This window comes from Ambystoma mexicanum, chromosome 10 (assembly GCF_040938575.1).
Source record: "Ambystoma mexicanum isolate Mex_15411 chromosome 10, UKY_AmexF1_1, whole genome shotgun sequence".
NCBI classification, from domain to species: Eukaryota; Metazoa; Chordata; class Amphibia; order Caudata; family Ambystomatidae; genus Ambystoma; species Ambystoma mexicanum.
In genome coordinates this window covers 846349612-846366844 of record NC_090932.1, presented here as the reverse complement: position 1 = coordinate 846366844, position 17233 = coordinate 846349612, and the positions used below count along the sequence as shown (strand labels likewise).

General features: G+C 46.8%; 1 protein-coding gene across 1 annotated transcript in view; it reads left to right on the top strand.

Annotated features, from left to right (window-relative positions):
* The window catches only part of LOC138491789 (transient receptor potential cation channel subfamily V member 6-like), a 599702-nt gene that overhangs the window by 559783 nt on the left and 22686 nt on the right, over nt 1-17233 (top strand). The window lies entirely within an intron of this gene.

The following is a 17233-nucleotide window of genomic DNA, read 5'->3' as shown; positions in this document are numbered from 1 at the left end:
TTACGTCAAAACTCCCAGCATGAACCGAGAAAGTAAATTGTTGAAAATGATACATGTTGGTATAAGAATTCCAAATTCACAGTAGGAAATGAAAAGGTGAACTCGTAGAATACTACTGTTTGTTGGGATATATAGTCCGGCTGAAACAGAGAAACATGACGCGGCAGGGTCATGCACAGCTGAGGTGTGCTGGCATGCTTGCACTGCCAGTGGCAAGGGAGAGAGTGGCTGCCAGAGTGGGAAGTGTGCACCACAGAAAATCCTCATATGGAACAGAGAGCTGCCTTAGAGTTGGCACAGTGGCACCGCGTGTCAAAGCAGCTGTGGTGGCTGGGTAGATCGCCATGTAGATGGAGTCATGGCGCATGCAGAGGGTGTCCCTGGCAATCCCCTGTGAAGGCCGGGGTATGCAGGCTTCTGCCCAATGTGTCAGCTGGGTGTTTTGCTGGAAAACCTGCCCTTTGACATAGTAGTAGGACTAGCACTCCAATCTCAGAAATGTGAAGTGCTTTGAAGGAGAAGCCCACTTGCTGTCAAAGGGGTTTGCTGCACCATGCTTGCTGTGGCAGGCATTAATGACAGCTTGCAATGTCATATTGCTCTCTGGAAATGGACTGGTTTCTCTCGCTGACCTCACCCCAATGTTCCATGAATACGGACACTGACTGGACTTGTGGCAGGGCCAAAGGCCTCTTTCCTGTGCATACTGACTTTTAAAGGTCCTCCAATAGGTGGCAGTGTGGTCCAGTCCTGTGCATACTGACTTTTAAAGGTCCTCCAATAGGTGGTAGTGTGGTCCAGTGACCTTCCATTTCCCAGGTGGTTCTGCATCCTCCTGGAAGGTTCCCTTCTGCTTGGTTAACCCTTTTTGTTAAACAAAAAGGGCGGCCCATGGTTTCCAGTATACTAACAATGAGAACTATGGGACTCAGACTGATCCCTGAATGACAGGTACACAATAATAGTCTTCTCCCCCTGCTGTCATTGACCTTGTTGAACTGACCATTTCTGCCTTTCTTTCTGTTCTTTTGTGCTTGTTTTACTTGCTTAGTATCACAAATCATGTGCCATCAATCTCATAACAACTTTGTACGTTTATCAACCACCTAAGTGCCTTCTAGAAGTTGAACAAGTGCTGTGTCAAATATAAAAAGCCATGTCCCAGAATGAACTTTGAAAGCCAAACGTGACATGACATCTTACTAGTTTAAGAGAATACATTATTGCTTAAACCTTATTACATTGCCCAATCATTCTTTTGACTCTAGAATGGGACATGCAGTACCTGAACCGTACATTGATGAGCCCGACGACACAGGTAGACAGTGCCTACAGACTAGTGATATAAATTGTCATAGGCTGATGTAAAGCTTCTCTCAGAACTGTCATTTAAGTCCTAGCATAGAAGCACACATTATCTTGCAATATTACAGGTAGTCACACTCAGCATGGTGCTGACTTTCTATTCCTTTTCTTTATTACATTCTTTCATGTGCTTCTTTTCGTGCAATGTGATTCTTGAAGGAGTTTACTTTAGCATTTTTTCCTTTGTGTGTGGTGTCAGGTCATATAGTAAAGCATAAGGATAAACAAGTGATGGCCTTTGTATCCTTGTACGAAAGCAGCCATGTGCCCAGAGTAGGAAAATCCCTTCCTTGAGGAAAAATATTTTAGCAGTTGAACTTAAATGTAATGCCAGTGAGTAACATTCCAATATGGGTTCTAATCAATGTGTATTGACATTCTTTAATAAACTCGATTTGGGCAAGCATAAAAAAACTTGATTGTAGTGGTATATGAATTATTGTGAAAGAAGGAAAGTATAATATTGATATACTAATTTATTAAAGTAATAGCAGAATTATAGGTCTGGTAAAGTATTGACAGTTAAAAACGACTTGTCATCATGGAGGACACTCCTCTTCTACACTTGTGCAAAGTATTACTGAGGTACACACCTAAGATTAGGAAAAATCATGCCGAATGGGTAAGAGGCACGGCTGACACAATGTTCATGCCTTGGCCTCAAGAGGGTTCCCTATGAAGAACAGTATTGTTACATATGACAACATACTTAAATGCTATGTATACAGGGAAAAAGTTACAAAACCAGTTAGGCATTTTAGAACTATGGAACATTTATCAGAGCGAGAAAGAAGACCCACCCGAGAAGGAGTGGAAGCTTAATCAGCATGAGGGGGAGGGTGCAAAACCCACGGCTCCTCTTTCTCCTTCTGAAGTCAATAATACAACAACTGAGAAACAGGGATTTTATGCTCTAAAGGAGTTAAAAGCAGCAGCAGGTATATTAATCTGATATATGCAGCCCCTGCTTATAGTAGTGAGGATAGTACAGAAGAAAGCAAGATTAAAGAACACAAATAGATGTCCAGTCATAGTAAAAATGAGGAGCGGAATGAGAGAAGGGACAGGCTGATAGAGACAGAGGAAGAGCCCAAGAGACAAAAAGAAGAGAAAGACAGTTAGTGTAGTAGCAACTGTACAGAACGAGTGGATGGGAAGACAAATACTACTCAAATTATATGGAAAGGGTATCGATGATGTTAAATAAAGAGAGAATTGGGTAAGAAAGGAAAAAGAACGAGAAAGGACATACTAAGATGACAAGGAAAAAGAGGAAGCAAAAGGAAGAACAAAGAATCTATGAAGAGCACGTAAAGGAGAGAGAAAAGATACAGAGCAGGACAAACATGAGGAAAAGGAAGCACAAAGATTGACAGAAAGAAGGTTACAGAGAAGGTGAGAAGAAGAAGAGAAGAGGAAGACTATAATACAGGAAAAGGAAGAACAAAAAGAAATGAGAAGTAGAGGACAAAGGGATGACAAAATAGATCACATCGTTAACCGAGGTGTAATATCAGTCAAAGAAAGAATAAAGGGAGGAAGAGAGAAAGAGCTGCACGAGATACCTAGAACACTGACATGGGACGATGAGCATGAGGCATAAGGAAAAAGATTGAGGAATTATATATGCAGATGAGGAAAAAAAGATGGTTTTGAGGCCAGAGGGAGGAACTCCACCGAGTGAAACAAGAGATTGATTAGATGATGAAGAAACAAGCATAGAACACTGTCCCTAAGCAAACTAGATCTTGATGATGGGGAAAGGGATAACAGTCCTACCAGTTGGGGTATATTGATGTCAGACAAAGAAAGGGAAGAAAACTAGAGAGTGCGAGGAGCGGGCACATGTGGCTCTTCAACAGATCCAAATGTAGGAAAAGGAGTGAAATTGTCAGATTTAAGAGAACCAGAAAGAAAAACACTGAAACCTGCATCATATCCTGAATGACCACTAGGACGGTTGCATAGTGTAGGTGAAATGTACCTGCCTTATGTAAGTAGAGTGGGGTAATTGCCAGGATGAAGATGAGTGGGAAAAACTAGCCCTACTTTGAAGACAAGAAGCATGGGTGGATACGATTGTAAAACAGGATTTACACAATTCCCGTTATTAGAGAAAGAGGGAGGACGACCACAATATATACCATGGCCGCAGATGGATAAAGATAATTAGAAATGCAAACTACCTAGTTTAACTTCAGGAGCAGGTGAATGGATTCATGAGTTAGAAAGAATGACATTGGGAATTACATTAGCAGCAGGTGACATAAAAGGCCTACTCTCAGCTATTCTAGGGGAGAGAGCCGACATTTGGAGACGAGCAGGATATGCGACTGTAACAGTACAAAACACGACACATGATGGAGTGCCAATTAATAATTGTAGAGCAGACGTATGGAAGGCACTTAGAGTACAGTATCCTGTTACATCAGATATGGGTGCAATTATGACACAGAAAATGGGTGAGAATGAAGATCCTGTTGCTTATATTCAGGAGAGTCAAGAACGTTGATGTCTTGAGATGAGGGTAATGACACTCCATTACAAAATCACAAAGTAATATCTTTATCTGGGGTTGCCTATATTCACTGCAACCCCCAACAATTATCATGGAGTGAATATACGCCCCAATATATGGAAAAAATGTACTGCAATTAAGCATTATATAATGAAGAAAGGGGGCTAACATTGCTGCCCTATTGGAGAAATATAAAGTTAGTATCATCCCAAGTTTATTAGATTGCCTGTCTGTCTTGGAGCAAAAGCATATCCAATGGCTAAAAGAAATAGAGGGAAGAATCCTGCAGTCAATTATAAATCTGCCTCAATCAGTCCCGATAGAAGCCTTAAGAATGGAATATGGTCTTGTATCATTAGAATCCTTATGGCTAGTTCAATGGACTTTGCTCTAGCTAAAGTTAAGATCTGTATCGGAGTCCCAAAATGGACTAATGAGGCTGATTGGGCAAGGCTATGATAAGGACACTAATAACACATTTTTGGTGGAATTACGCAAAACTGCTATGAATTTCCTCAAAATAATAAACATATCCAACGATGAAATGGCTAACATGACTAGTGCAGAGATCACTATTAGTAGGAAAGCTATGGAATGGGATATTGCATCTAATATTGAGAAATGGTCAATTAAGAAAAGATATATAGAACTTCCAACACACTGATTCATGCCAAATGCACCTCGTTCTTATTTGACTAAATTGTGCTCGCTGGCCTTGAAGCATCGTATTATATATCCGAGATTAAATATCCTCTGTAATATCTGGGTGTCTTTGCAAGAATTCCATATGAGAAACGTACCTGTCCTCTTTGCAGACACAAAATTTAATCTAGCCGCCATATCTTGACGCTCGGCCTGCTCTTTTTCTAAACTATGTTAAAGTTTATAGCTTAATGGTAAATCACAGACCACATTCGACTTGACCAATTCTGGAGCACTTTATATTTTGCAGAGTCAGTGGTAATCACATTAACAAACAGCGTATTCAATTTGGAAAATGGCTTTGCAGAAAATTGATATGGCTGCACTCACATCTTTGAAAATAAATGATGCTCTTGTACAATAATTAATCAAATTCATTCAGACAGCTTCTGGACTTTTATAAGACTTTGGCCCTACCTTCCAGCCCCTCTAGTGAAAGATGACACAAGTGTATTAGCTGAGATGGGATGGCTGATGGGCTCCACCACTGGGGACGGCTTAAATTCCTCATGTGGGACTAGGGATAAGCGCATACCTCCCTCTGGCCAGTCCTCCCACTGCCTGCTATACCCTGGGCGTGCCTTCCAGCCGCTGTGGTGAAAGGAGACCCAGGTGCAATATTTCAGGCAGCTAGTGTATCGATTGCAGAGTGAGCCACATGTGTGAACATGGCTTCCAGTTCTTATTGGGGCTTTAGGGCGGTACAGTCCCTCCTATTGGGCGGTCCTCTCTCTGCTTGTCAATCCCTGACCCAATCTCTGAAGTTGACTCCCTTAGTTTATCTGTTCCTAACGGTATGAGATTCTAGGACTTACTTGAAGGGTGACTGGCTGTCAAATTTACCATCCTAATTTAGCTATATTTATATTGGATTTCTGCACCAGTGTGGTGGGGAGAAGAGTGTGCAGGTGCTGCCATTATGCACAAATGCTGTTCCTCAACTCCCCTAAAGGGGCAGGTATGTCCATGGTCACAATCTGACTGTGTACTGACAGTGAGGCTGAGGGAGGGTGACCAGGGAATCCTCTGCATAGCACCCCCAGGCCCATCATCCACCAGGCTTTTTATGTAGTATCGGAACTCCAGATTATTTTTGGACTATTTAGAATGTCTCAGTAGGGATAGCGCTTGGACGCCTAAGGGCTTTGGCACTGTATAAATTACCTAACATAACACAACAACAGCCTCTCGCTGTATGGCACCTGAATTGCTTGGTCATCCCCCTTGAGTCCCTAAAATCAGCCAGGGCACTTATTCAAATTAAAAAATCAACTTCGATTACAGCAAACGTTAGAGGAGTTGGCAGCAAGGGCTCTGTTGATGGTGGATGGCTGCCTATATATGTAAAACACTATCCATAAAGAGGAGGAATTGTCTAGCACCATTGGCGGGTTCAAGAAAAATGTTAATTGAAATGGGCCATGAGGGATAATAAACATACAAGGTGTGACTTTTGCTGGCCCAAGATTGTTATGTTTATTTTATTAACGGTTGTGCTTGAACAAATCAAAACATTTATCAGAGCAATATGAAATAATCACAAAAAATATCCAAATAAAATCATAACAAACATGACAAAAATCCTCAAAAAAAAGAATGCAAAAATCAACCAGAAAGCAATTGGTACACCCTATTGCACGAATACATTCTGAACAACTTGCTAAACAAGGAAATGGTAGGAGTGAGAAGAAGATAGATAGTAAGCAGGTGACAACATGAAACATTTAACATATGATCCCTATGGTGATTTTTGAAAACAAATAAAAAATATTTGAATAAGACAGTACATGAAAGCAAATCCATTAACACAATTCTTATACATCATACAAACTGACAAAAGCTGACAATAAAATCATGCATCACATAGTCATTAACACCAAGTATTTGTGCATAAGCTAGCTGGAAAATGGCTTGAGTTATATCCACATGTGCAAAAGAAATAGATTATACGCATTTTAGTAGAATAACAGTCGACATACACGTTTCAGCGTGCATGGCAGAGCTGTAGGCCACGCCTTCATCAGGATCAAGGATAGATCATCTTAACCAGAGTTGGTCATAGGAGGAGCAGTCATATAAACTTTAGATATATTTCTAGTATTTGGAGGGTGTGGACTTGTAGTTTGAGGCCACAGATGTATATTGAAACTAATTCCATTCTTCAAAGCATGTCTTGGTAGGATTATGAAGCAAAGCAGAATTCACCTCAAATGAATAAAGTTGTGTTTCCGATGTCTCGCACAGGCCTCATGTTCTGTGCCTTTACATGAACGGCCAGCATAAAACTGCGGCCTTGAAAGCAAATTTCTGGGTGGAGAATCTGTGAAATCTAAGTGTTTTGTAGGGCAATTGAATGAGGCCTTTAAGACAAGTTGACTTCCCCTGAGATCTGAAATTTTAAAGTCCAGTTAAAACGTAGCGCCAGCATGAATGGCCTCGTCAAAAAGACAAATCCCTAAACCCGTTTTCAGCAACCAATAGAAGTCAACTAGTGGAGATTTTGGAAAATGTGAGGATTGAAATGTAACTTTCTACCATCAAAAGCCATTTGGGCAGCAGCATTTTGGATTTTGAGTAAGAAAGTAGGTGGTTTAAGTATTGCAATTGTGTAAGAGGGTACAGAAATTGCAATCGGAGAGTGTAAATCTGCATATTGTGGTGAGACCTATACATGGGGGTTGTAAGAGAACACTGTTGATCGGTTTTACTTTCATTATGGAAGATGACACAATGGGAACAGAGGACTTGAGACTCGGGCGTGGGGAAAATACAAGTACTTTTATTCTGATGTAATCGATGGGTATTACTTTCATCAAGCACCCATGATTCACATCCCTCACCAACAAAACCAGCCTACTTGGTACATAGGATGAAGAATGGGACACAATGTTATGACTAGGACCCCAGGGGTAACCCTTCCATGGGTTTCTCTCTCTCAAACTCAGTTTTCTTGGTTTTCCACATTCGGTAGATGTCTTCCTCCTTTATTAAAGGGATACTTGGGTGGTGAGAGAGGAACACCAACTGGGTCTAGAGTATGTAAACTCAAAACAGAAAAGGGCAATTTCAACATTACTGTGTCAGGATGGAGGTGTAAATAATATGTATGTACACTGGCTCCTATCTAAGAGAACCCATTGCCTTTAATACAGCACCAAAATCCCAATCCGTCAGATCCATTGCTCATGGTGTCTGCCATTGAAAGTCTCCTTCAGTTATCTCACAGTCCCATGGAGATTAAAGCACCCCAACATGTTTCTTCCTGGTTTCTTATGCTTGGTATTTGTAGGGTATGACTTTTTCGGAGGACTGTAGTTTTGGGCAAACCTGAATTTCTACCCCTTAGAGGTGCAGGCAATATATTACTCCCTTTCCCCATTTCCTCTGGAGGAATCCGCCCTCCACCTCGAGCCAAGGGCATCGCTTCACTCTAGAAACAGCTAGATGCTCTCTTGCACCTTAGAAGTTCTTGCTCCTGCCAAATTCCAGCCTCAGGAGGATATCAAATTCAAGTATCTTTCTCCTCTCCAGGATCTTGGCTGAAGACCCCTGGAAGCCATTCAAGCTGCTACTTCACATTGGTTTCTGGCTCCTGGGATACAGCCCTCTGCAGGCTCTCTGCACCACTCTTGCTAAACTCTCTCAAAGGCATGGTCTATTTGCCTTAGCCACCAACAGTTATCTCCCCTAACTGCTCTGGCAGCTAACACCAACGTTCTGAAAAGCCTTCTTAAATCCCAGACCACTGGCTTCTATTGACTCAATATTGGTAGTGATTGGATAGTGTTTGTCCTTTGCTGTGGGTCAGGGGATAGACTAGCATTCTGAGCATGTTACTGCTCCTCTTTGTATTGGTATGTGCAATGTATTAACCTTCAGTTTCCTACAGGCCAAAAGATGAAGAGTAGTTCACCATTTTTAAGTAGGGCATACATGATACGGCAATCTGTTGGACCTGCTCTCCAGCTTCCTGTTCTGTTTGTACCTTAATTCGCTCTTCAGCAACCTCATGTGGTTGTGTGTGGGCAAGCAATTAATTCCCTTCTTATGAATGTTTGTTTTTTCTCACATTCCAGGCGTGACTCAATAGATGCTGGAGCTTTGGGGTGCGCAGTGTCGGGTTCATACACTCCAGGATTTAGTTTGCTGTGGGAACACCAAGTGAGCAACTGCTCCGCTCTCCTCATACCTTCCCTTGAACTGCAAAGTTCTGAATTATTCTCCACTCGCTGAAGGTACTTCACTAACTGGGATCCCTCCTTGCTTCCCACATCACACAACCGATACTGGTTTTCTGTGGGGAGTTTCAACCTTGTTGATTGGCTTTGCGGTCTGCTAGGCACAATGAGATAGGAGGCTGAGTGTTAGATGGGGGATTCCGATGAACCACCTCTTGTGGTCACATCGTGTAGCAAGCAGCTTCTCACAAACACCATATTTCCCAAGCCTCCCTTCTGGTCTCACCTAAAGTGACACGTTCGCAATGCTAAAATGAGGAATTTGTGGAGGTTTTTTGTCTTTCAAAGAAAAGGTTTTCAGACCATACATTTAACAGACAATGAAATTAAACAAGTGTCCCAGGAGAGGGAGAATTGCCATCAAAATATCGGAATTAAGCAGAAGAAAATGTCTTCATACAGTACACAATTTATCCAGTTCCTATCAATTTCACAGTGGAGAAAACATTTCCTGGGGAAAACCACATTCTTACAAATAAAACTCCACCAATAAGGCCTTACATCAGGGGTCTACAATCGTTGACTCTCCAGATGTTTTGGACTACATCTACCATCAACCCTAGCAAGCATAGTCAATGAGTGCCGATGGAAGTAATAATACAAAACATCTAGGTAGTGACAAGTTGCAGAACCTCGCTTACATAGTTATTCGAAACACAGTTGTTCAGAGACTAAAGCACCAACAGCATTTCAAACATTGTCAAATGACCTTTTTTGTAATTGTGTATATATTTTTTTTTAAAAACAATTTTCTTTATTTTCATTTAACAAACACAAAACAAATAAATAACTCAACATTTGCTCTGGCACTTTCGGGTTTAAGTTCATAATGTGCGTTATCTGCTCGGGTCATTGTTAGGCGCCCTCCTCCTCCGTCGCGTTGTCCTCGTACCGGTCTGTGTGCTGCGCACGGGTGCGGGCAGGTCAAGTCTCCTCTCCTCCCGGCTCTCTCGAGTCAGTTGCGCTGTTTTCCTCGTCGCTCCCAAATAAGTCTTGTACCAAGGTATTCCACGCTAGTATTCTGGCCCCACTGTTCTCTTCTCCCCTCTGCGAGGTTCTGGTCCAGACCGGAGTTTCTGCTATTGCCCATTTTTGTAGGTCCGCCCCCCAGCCTTCTATCAATGGCCCTGCGCTTTCTTTCCATGCCATTGCGATGCAGCATTTCGCCAGAATTGTCATCAGATCTATCATTTTAGCTATATGGATCCTTTGCTGGTCGCCCCTCGGGAACAGGCCCAGGATGTAGGACGCCGGCGACCAAGCTCGCATATGGATTCCTGCCTTCAACGCCCTTTCCTGTATCGTATTCCAGAAGGCTGTCACACAGGGCATGTCCAGAACATGTGCACCATATCTGCCTGTTCTTCCTGGCAGCGGGGAAAACTCTGTATTTGTCTGTCCCCCCATATTCGACATTCTTTTAGGCATTAAATATGCCCTGTGCACTATGTAGAACTGCAGCTGTCTGAACCTTGCGTTTCTGGAAACTTTCTTCGCATATTGAAGGGCTCTGTTCCATTCTTCATCCGAGGGGTCGCTGCAGTTCCTCCTCCCATTTTGTCGGCTGTTCAGTGTCCGAGAATTGATGGTGCCCAACAATTGTTCGTAAATTCTGGACACGGTATGTCCCCCCTCTGATACATCGTACCAGGCGTCCAGCTGCCCATCCATGTCTTCCTCTTCCGGCATGGTCTCCCACCTCTTCCTTATTCCTTGGACCATGCTATTATACAGTATGAATTGGCCACTGTGTATGTCCTGCTCCTCCACCAGGGTCTGAAAGTCTACCCAATGTCCTTCTTGCCACAGGTCACCTACTTGGGCCACTCCTTTGTCTTCCCACTGTGTTCTGAACGTTGCTATGCTTGCTATACAGGTGTCTACCAGTCCCGCCAGGGGAATGTGCCTTGAACAGGGGTCTCTTATGTTCTGCACTTTCTATGCTCTCTTCCACAGTGCTCGGCCTAGTTGGACTATTCTGGGAAGGGTTTTTGCTTGGGTCTCGTTTATCCACAGTAGTTCTTTCAAATAGTATCGCTGGAGCGATGGTCAAGACAGTATTGCATCTATGGAGGGGTCTTCTCCCAGCCATCGGACCATGAATTGAAGTTGTGCGGCCAAGTAGTAACGCTCAAAGTCCAGGAGCTTGATACCTCCCCATTCGTAGCCCCTTTGTAATGTGCTCAGTGCTACCCTGTTCCTCCCTCCCTACCATAGAAAGGACTGTGTTATGGAGTGTAATCGTCTGAAGAATGACCTGGGGATGTTATAGGGGATATTAGTGAAATAATATAGGAGTCGGGGTAAAACTATCATCTTCATTAGGGCCGCCCGGCCCACCATCCCCAGCGGTAGTGTTTTCCAGAACTGCATTGTGTTCTCCATTTTGGCCAGGGCTGTCTGCGTATTGGCCATGTGTGTTTCCGCGGTGTCATAATACAGGTCCACTCCTAAATATCTGAAGGTGATTGGGGTCCATGTCAGGCCCAGACGTGGCAGCTGGTTCGACGTTGTCGCCCTCAGGCGCGCCAGGAGGAACAGTGAGGACTTCCCCCTTGCTGATGGTGATCCCCGATAGCCTCCCAAACGCTTCCAATAGGTCTGGTAAATGGGTTTGTGGGTCCCGGACGTAAAGCAGCATGTCATCTGCATATATTGAAATCAGGTGTGTTTCCCCATCTATCACTATGCCGGTGTCTCCGTACTCCGCCCTTAGGAAGGCCGCGAACGGTTCCAGCGCCAATATATATAGCATCGGGGACAGCAGACACCCCTGTTTCGTACCTCGCCCTATGCTCCACTCCCCCGAGACATGCCTCCCAGTCTTAACTCTGGCCCTTGGGTCGTTGTACAGCAACTTTATCCAGCGTAGGAAACCCCCGCCTATCCCGAAGTGGGCGAGCGCCCCTAGTAGCCAGTCCCAGTTCACTGAATCAAATGCTTTAATTGCATCTAATGACGCCACTGCGTATTCTCCCTCCTCTTGGTTCGTCCTGTCAATGACGTGATGGAGTCTCCGGAGATTCCATGCCGTGTTGCGTTCTGGTACATACCCAGTCTGGTCTGTGTGTACCAGTGTGGGTATCACCCTTTTTAGCCGATTGGCCAATGCCGCTATCAGTATCTTGGAATCCTGATTCATCAGAGAGATTGGCCTGTAGGACCCGCACTCGAGGGGCGGCTTCCCCACTTTAAGTATCGGGACTATTACAGATTCTGACATACTGCTCAGGAGTCGTCCGCACTCGTACGCCTCCTCCAGTGTCTCTAGTAACCTCGGAGCCAAGCTATCTTTGTATTTTTTATAGAATTCCCCTGGCAACCCGTCGGGCCCCAGGGACTTCCCTGTCGGCAACTGGGCAATAACCTGTCAATTTTTCCTCAGTAAGGGGGGCGTCAACATCTGGGCCTGCTCCTCTGACAGCCGTGGGAGTTTGATTTCCGCAAATGCATCCTCAAGGTCTCCCTCTTCTGCTTCCTGTACTCTGGTATATAGTTCCTCGTAGAATTGCGAGAACACCATATTTATACCCTCCTGGGACCTTTCAATCACCCCCCGACTATTTCAAATTGCATTTATCAGTTCTCGCTTGGTCTCCTGTTTGGTCAGCCAGGCGAGAAGTCTACCAGGTTTATCCCCTTCTGCGTGCAGCCTTTGTATGTACTTCCCATAGTCTAACCGCCCTAATCTCTCCCAGGCCGCCATACACTGTTGTCTCAGAGTGGTTAGGTCACCCGTTTCCCCCCCCCCCTCTCGCCCTGCCTGTGCTTCCGCTCTCTCTATCTTCCCTTCTATTTCATCCAGTTCAGCCAGGGTTTCTCTCCTAAGGCCACCCGTTTTCCCAATTGCCGCCCCCCTGATCACCACCTTAAAGGCTTCCCATGTCGTTCCCGTACTGTCTACACTACCCGTGTTGTGCTCAAAGTTTGAGGTTTGGATATAATCTTGGAAATCCCCCTCTAGGAGTGCTTCCGCCCCAAGTCTCCACGTGGGTATGGGGACTTTCCTGTATGTATGTGCCCATGTTGCTTCCAGTGGGTCGTGGTCAGATAGGGTTCGTGCGTGAATGTGTGCCCCAGTGAATTCGCCTAGTGTCTCTTTGCCCATGAATAAATAGTCAATGAGGGTAAATGTCCCGTGTGGGGCGCTAAAGTGCGTGTATCCCCCCTCACCTCCATGTACCTTCCTCCAGACGTCCTCCAGCTCGAGCTGGTCCAGTGTCTTCTGCAACAGCCGCGCTGGTGGTGCGGCCCTCGTGTTTGTCATCTGACCAGTCCAGCCTGGGATCCAGTGTGCAGTTCAGATCTCCGACCCAGATGATCGTGGCGTTGCTGTATGGGGCCAGCCGGGGTGGGAGTGGTTTAAAGAAATCTGTTGCATCGTGGTTTGGGGCATAGGTGTTCACCAGACACTTCCCGGTTCTCCAGCATTCCGTGTACGATGAGGACCCTGCCTTCGGCGTCCCTCTCCTGTTTGATGAGTTGGAATGGGCTACCCGGGGCAATCCGAGTCGCTACCCCTCTCGCATAGTTAGAGTATGTGGAGCTGTATGTCTGGCCGCCACATTTCTTGGCCATCTTGGCTTGTTTTTCCACCATCAGGTGGGTCTCCTGCAGCATTGCGATGTGGACTTTCGCTTTGTTCAGCCATGTGTAGACCCTCAGTCTCTTCACGTAGTCGTTTAGCCCCCTGACGTTCCAAGTCACCACTTTTAGTTCATCTCGGTTCCTGTGTCTTAGAGTTTCCTGCGGCCCGCTCGTTACCATTGGCCGGTTTAGTTTTCCCTTCCTGGCCTGCTGGCCTAGGAGGTCCGTCTATCATCTTCTCCCAATTATTCCCCTGGTAGCTTGCAGGTCTGCCTTCCCTCTTTACTTCCCCTGTCCTGGCGGACCGCCCTGCCACCCGTCTCCGCTTCTCTCCACCTCGGCCCTTTGGTGTTCCATGCCGGATTCCCGCACTTGAGTGCCGCCTCACTTGCGCCCTTGCGTTGTCTTTGCCGTGTCCGTGACCTCCTCGTTCTATGTTTGCCTCCTCTCGTGCCTTCTCTTAACAAACTTAACCACACTACTACAACTACTATAAACCAACGCCCAGCCTCCCTGCCCCTGCTCGGGCCCCGCCGCATTCCAGGTGCCAGCCTCGATCCGTGGGCGCACTCGTCGCAGTAGTACCTTAAAACTGACACTGCTAACTAGTCGCTACTCGGGGCCCCCTCTGTGGGTCTTGGCGGTCCAGTGCCGAGGCCTCGAGCTCCCGAGTTGATCATTAATTTATTTATGCTTTCGGTTCTCATTCTTGCCGCCTCTCGATTCGGCATGTGTCCTCAGTGATTGTCCACATCCTCATTCCCTTCCTTGCCGGGGTGCCTCACGATTCCCTCGACCCCCTCTTAGTTGTGGGATCCCCTGCTGGCCAACCACGCCTGGGCATATGCCGTGGTCTCAAAGATCTGTGTCCTCCCGTTGTGCAGGATTTTGAGCTTGGATGGGTAAAGTAACATGAATTTCACTCCCGCTGCCCGAAGGCGCTCTTTGGTCGGCCAGAACTGGGCCTGCTGTCTTTGCACAAGTGCCGTATAGTCAGGGTAGATGGTTATCCTGGCTCCCTTGCGCGTTATCTCCCCGCCTTCCCTTGAGAATGTCAGGATTTTCTCCCTAAATTCAAGATCTTCGCGATCATGGGTCTCGGTGGCGTGCCCGGCCGGGGTTTCCTGGTCAGTGCTCTGTGCGCCCTTTCCACCACAAAGCCCTGGGACAGGGTCGCTGCACCTACTTCCTGGACCAGTAAGTGCTCTACATAGTCTGTGGGGTCTCTGCCTTCCACCCCCTCCGGCAGCCCCACAATGCGCACATTGTTGCGCCTGGCCCGGCCTTCCGCATCTTCGACCCTGCGTTCTAGTGTTTTAATCCGCTCCAGTGCATCCAACATTTGTGACTGAGAGGTGGTCACATTTGCTGTATTGCTCTGCACCTGTTTCACTGTTGTCACTCTCTCCGCTAGGTTCCTCGTGTTCTGCCTGAGGAGCCCCACATCCACAATCACTGCATCCAGCTTGCCCTCTATTGAGGCCTTTAGCCCCTCTATGGTCTCTAGGATACTGCCCTCCACTTGTTTGAGCTCCCCTTAAGTGGCGTATGGAGTGGCCGTGTCCGCTGCCATCATACCCGGTTGTGCGTCCTCGCTCTTGCGGGCAAATGTCTCCATGCTTGTTTGCCTCCCTCTGCTGCCTTTCTGTTTCTCAGGAATGCTGATGTTTGTGGCCTTGTGTGTCTGTGCTTGGATGGGAGCGTTGTGCCCCTGGGCGGCCTCCACTTTGTAGTCGGTGTTCTCACTTCCCTGCGTGGGCCCTGCCGCTCCCCAGCACCTCCCTGGGCCCGGCGCGCAGCAGCTAAAGTCACTCTGTCCAGCTGCAGCCTCGCCGGGGCCAATACAATTTCCTGCCTCCGCTGTCTCGTCCTTACCGGGGGCTCCGGTTGCGTCTCCGCTGGTTGCTGCTGCCCGCTGCGCCGTTGCGGCCCCGGGCCGGTAGCCTGCTTGCCTTCTTCTGTCGAGGGTCAGGGTCTCCCCCTCCGGGCTGCCGCTGTGTGGGCATGCTCCAGTAGGACTTGTGTGCTGCGGGGCGCCCTGTTGCTGCCTCGGGCCGCAGGTGTCGTGCTCTTCCCGTGTCTCGGCCCTCCGCTCTCCTTTGCCACTATCCCAGGTTGCCTGCTCCTCCTGCACGCGGCGCGGTGGTGTGCGCCTCGTTCCAGTCAGGGAGGGCGGTCGGGTTTGGGGCCTCTCTCGATCTTCCACGGGTGGTGTGTGGGTATCCGGTGGGCAGCCATGTCCGGACCCCCGCGCCCAGCCGTCCGCATGCTCAGCTTCCACGGCCTTTCGGAGCACTTGCGGTTCCTCAGTGTGCCGCGGCCGCCATTTTGCGCCTCCACTTCACCTCGTTTCTGGTCTTTCCGACCTCAAATTTTGTTCGGGCTTTCGCCCGTGCGTGCCCTGGACCCTCAGGGTGCCGTTCCTTCGATTTGTTCAGGGTCTCCTGCCATTTTTAAGCCGTTTATAAGGATCATGTAGTGGATCACCCGGGAGCTCTTGGTGACTCGCTCACGCTTGCTTGGCCGCCCGTAATTGTGTATATTTATTTGAAATATTGGTCGTGGTTTCATCTCTGAAGTACAATATGCTACTGTAAGAACACACGACAGGATATGGCTTTGAAACAAAAGTAGTCTTTGACTATAAAACTGCAAAAATAAAAATATCAGGATATTGTTCTCCTTAAAAGGTAGTCCAAATACAGATTTGGTCTGGGGCTCCTTCGAGGATAAGGGCAGAATGTGGTTTTAGTCCTCATAAGCCTAACTCAGTTCTGAAGCTCCTTCTTTGCCTGTGTGTCTGTTCTGAAACAGAAGGGAGAATAACTTGTTAGTCCTTTCTTACTGTCTAGTTTATATAGGGGCTGAAGACTCCTAGACCAATCTGGACCCACCATACTGTGGAGCTTTGATATGCCCCCACAAGCCCCGCCCCCTTCTTTCCAGCACATAGGTTGCCATAATGGATACTGCATTGCTGTCGTGCGTATACTGCTTTTGGAACTTCCATGCACCAGAGTTTTAGGTAAGTGAAACCCAGCGTTATCTAACTCTGCTTTGTTTTCTAAACTCTGTGTCCTCTTAGATGTATGAGACCCCCAATCCGTTGCCTCCGGGTTCCCCACAAGGAGGATCTCCCTGCTTCCCATCGTCTCTGTGTTTTTGGGGAGACATGTGCATCTACACCCCGACGTTCTCTCCTGGTCCCGATGCCACTAGGCTTCCTCTTTTTGCAACCGCAGCCGCTGCATGGACGTTCAAGCCTCCTTGCGTCTGCTCCTCAGCTCCTACCCCAACGACCACGGCTCGTCTGCCACTGACAACACAGTGCTCTCCGTCCACTGCACCGGCGCTTGCTGGGGAGGCTGTCCCGAGTACGTCCTTTCCCCACCAGGCATTTTCTTCAGTGTCTTCGACCTCGCGCTCGGTGTTCGGGGTTGAGCCGTGATCGTTAGGCAGTACTTCGGGCGTGAGTTCTTCAGGCTGGAGAAGGCGCTTACAGCTACAAATAACTAAATAAGGGGTTATTGGTTTGTATGAAAACTTCTTCCTATCATCAAGAGAGAAATAACCTAGTTGTGATGTTTAACATCATGTATAAAGATGTCTATTCAGCTTGAGAGAACAATTGATGGCGATTGAAGGAAAATGGCACCAGTCATTATGATACGTAGGCTCACCCATCATCCAAGCACAGGGCCATTCATTTTGAAGTCTTGTGGGGAAGAAAAGGCAAACCCAAATCACCCGGATTTAAATGTGCTAGGTGTGTAATGTTGGAATATGAGAATATGGGGTTACCAATTCGGTGAAGCAGGTGGAG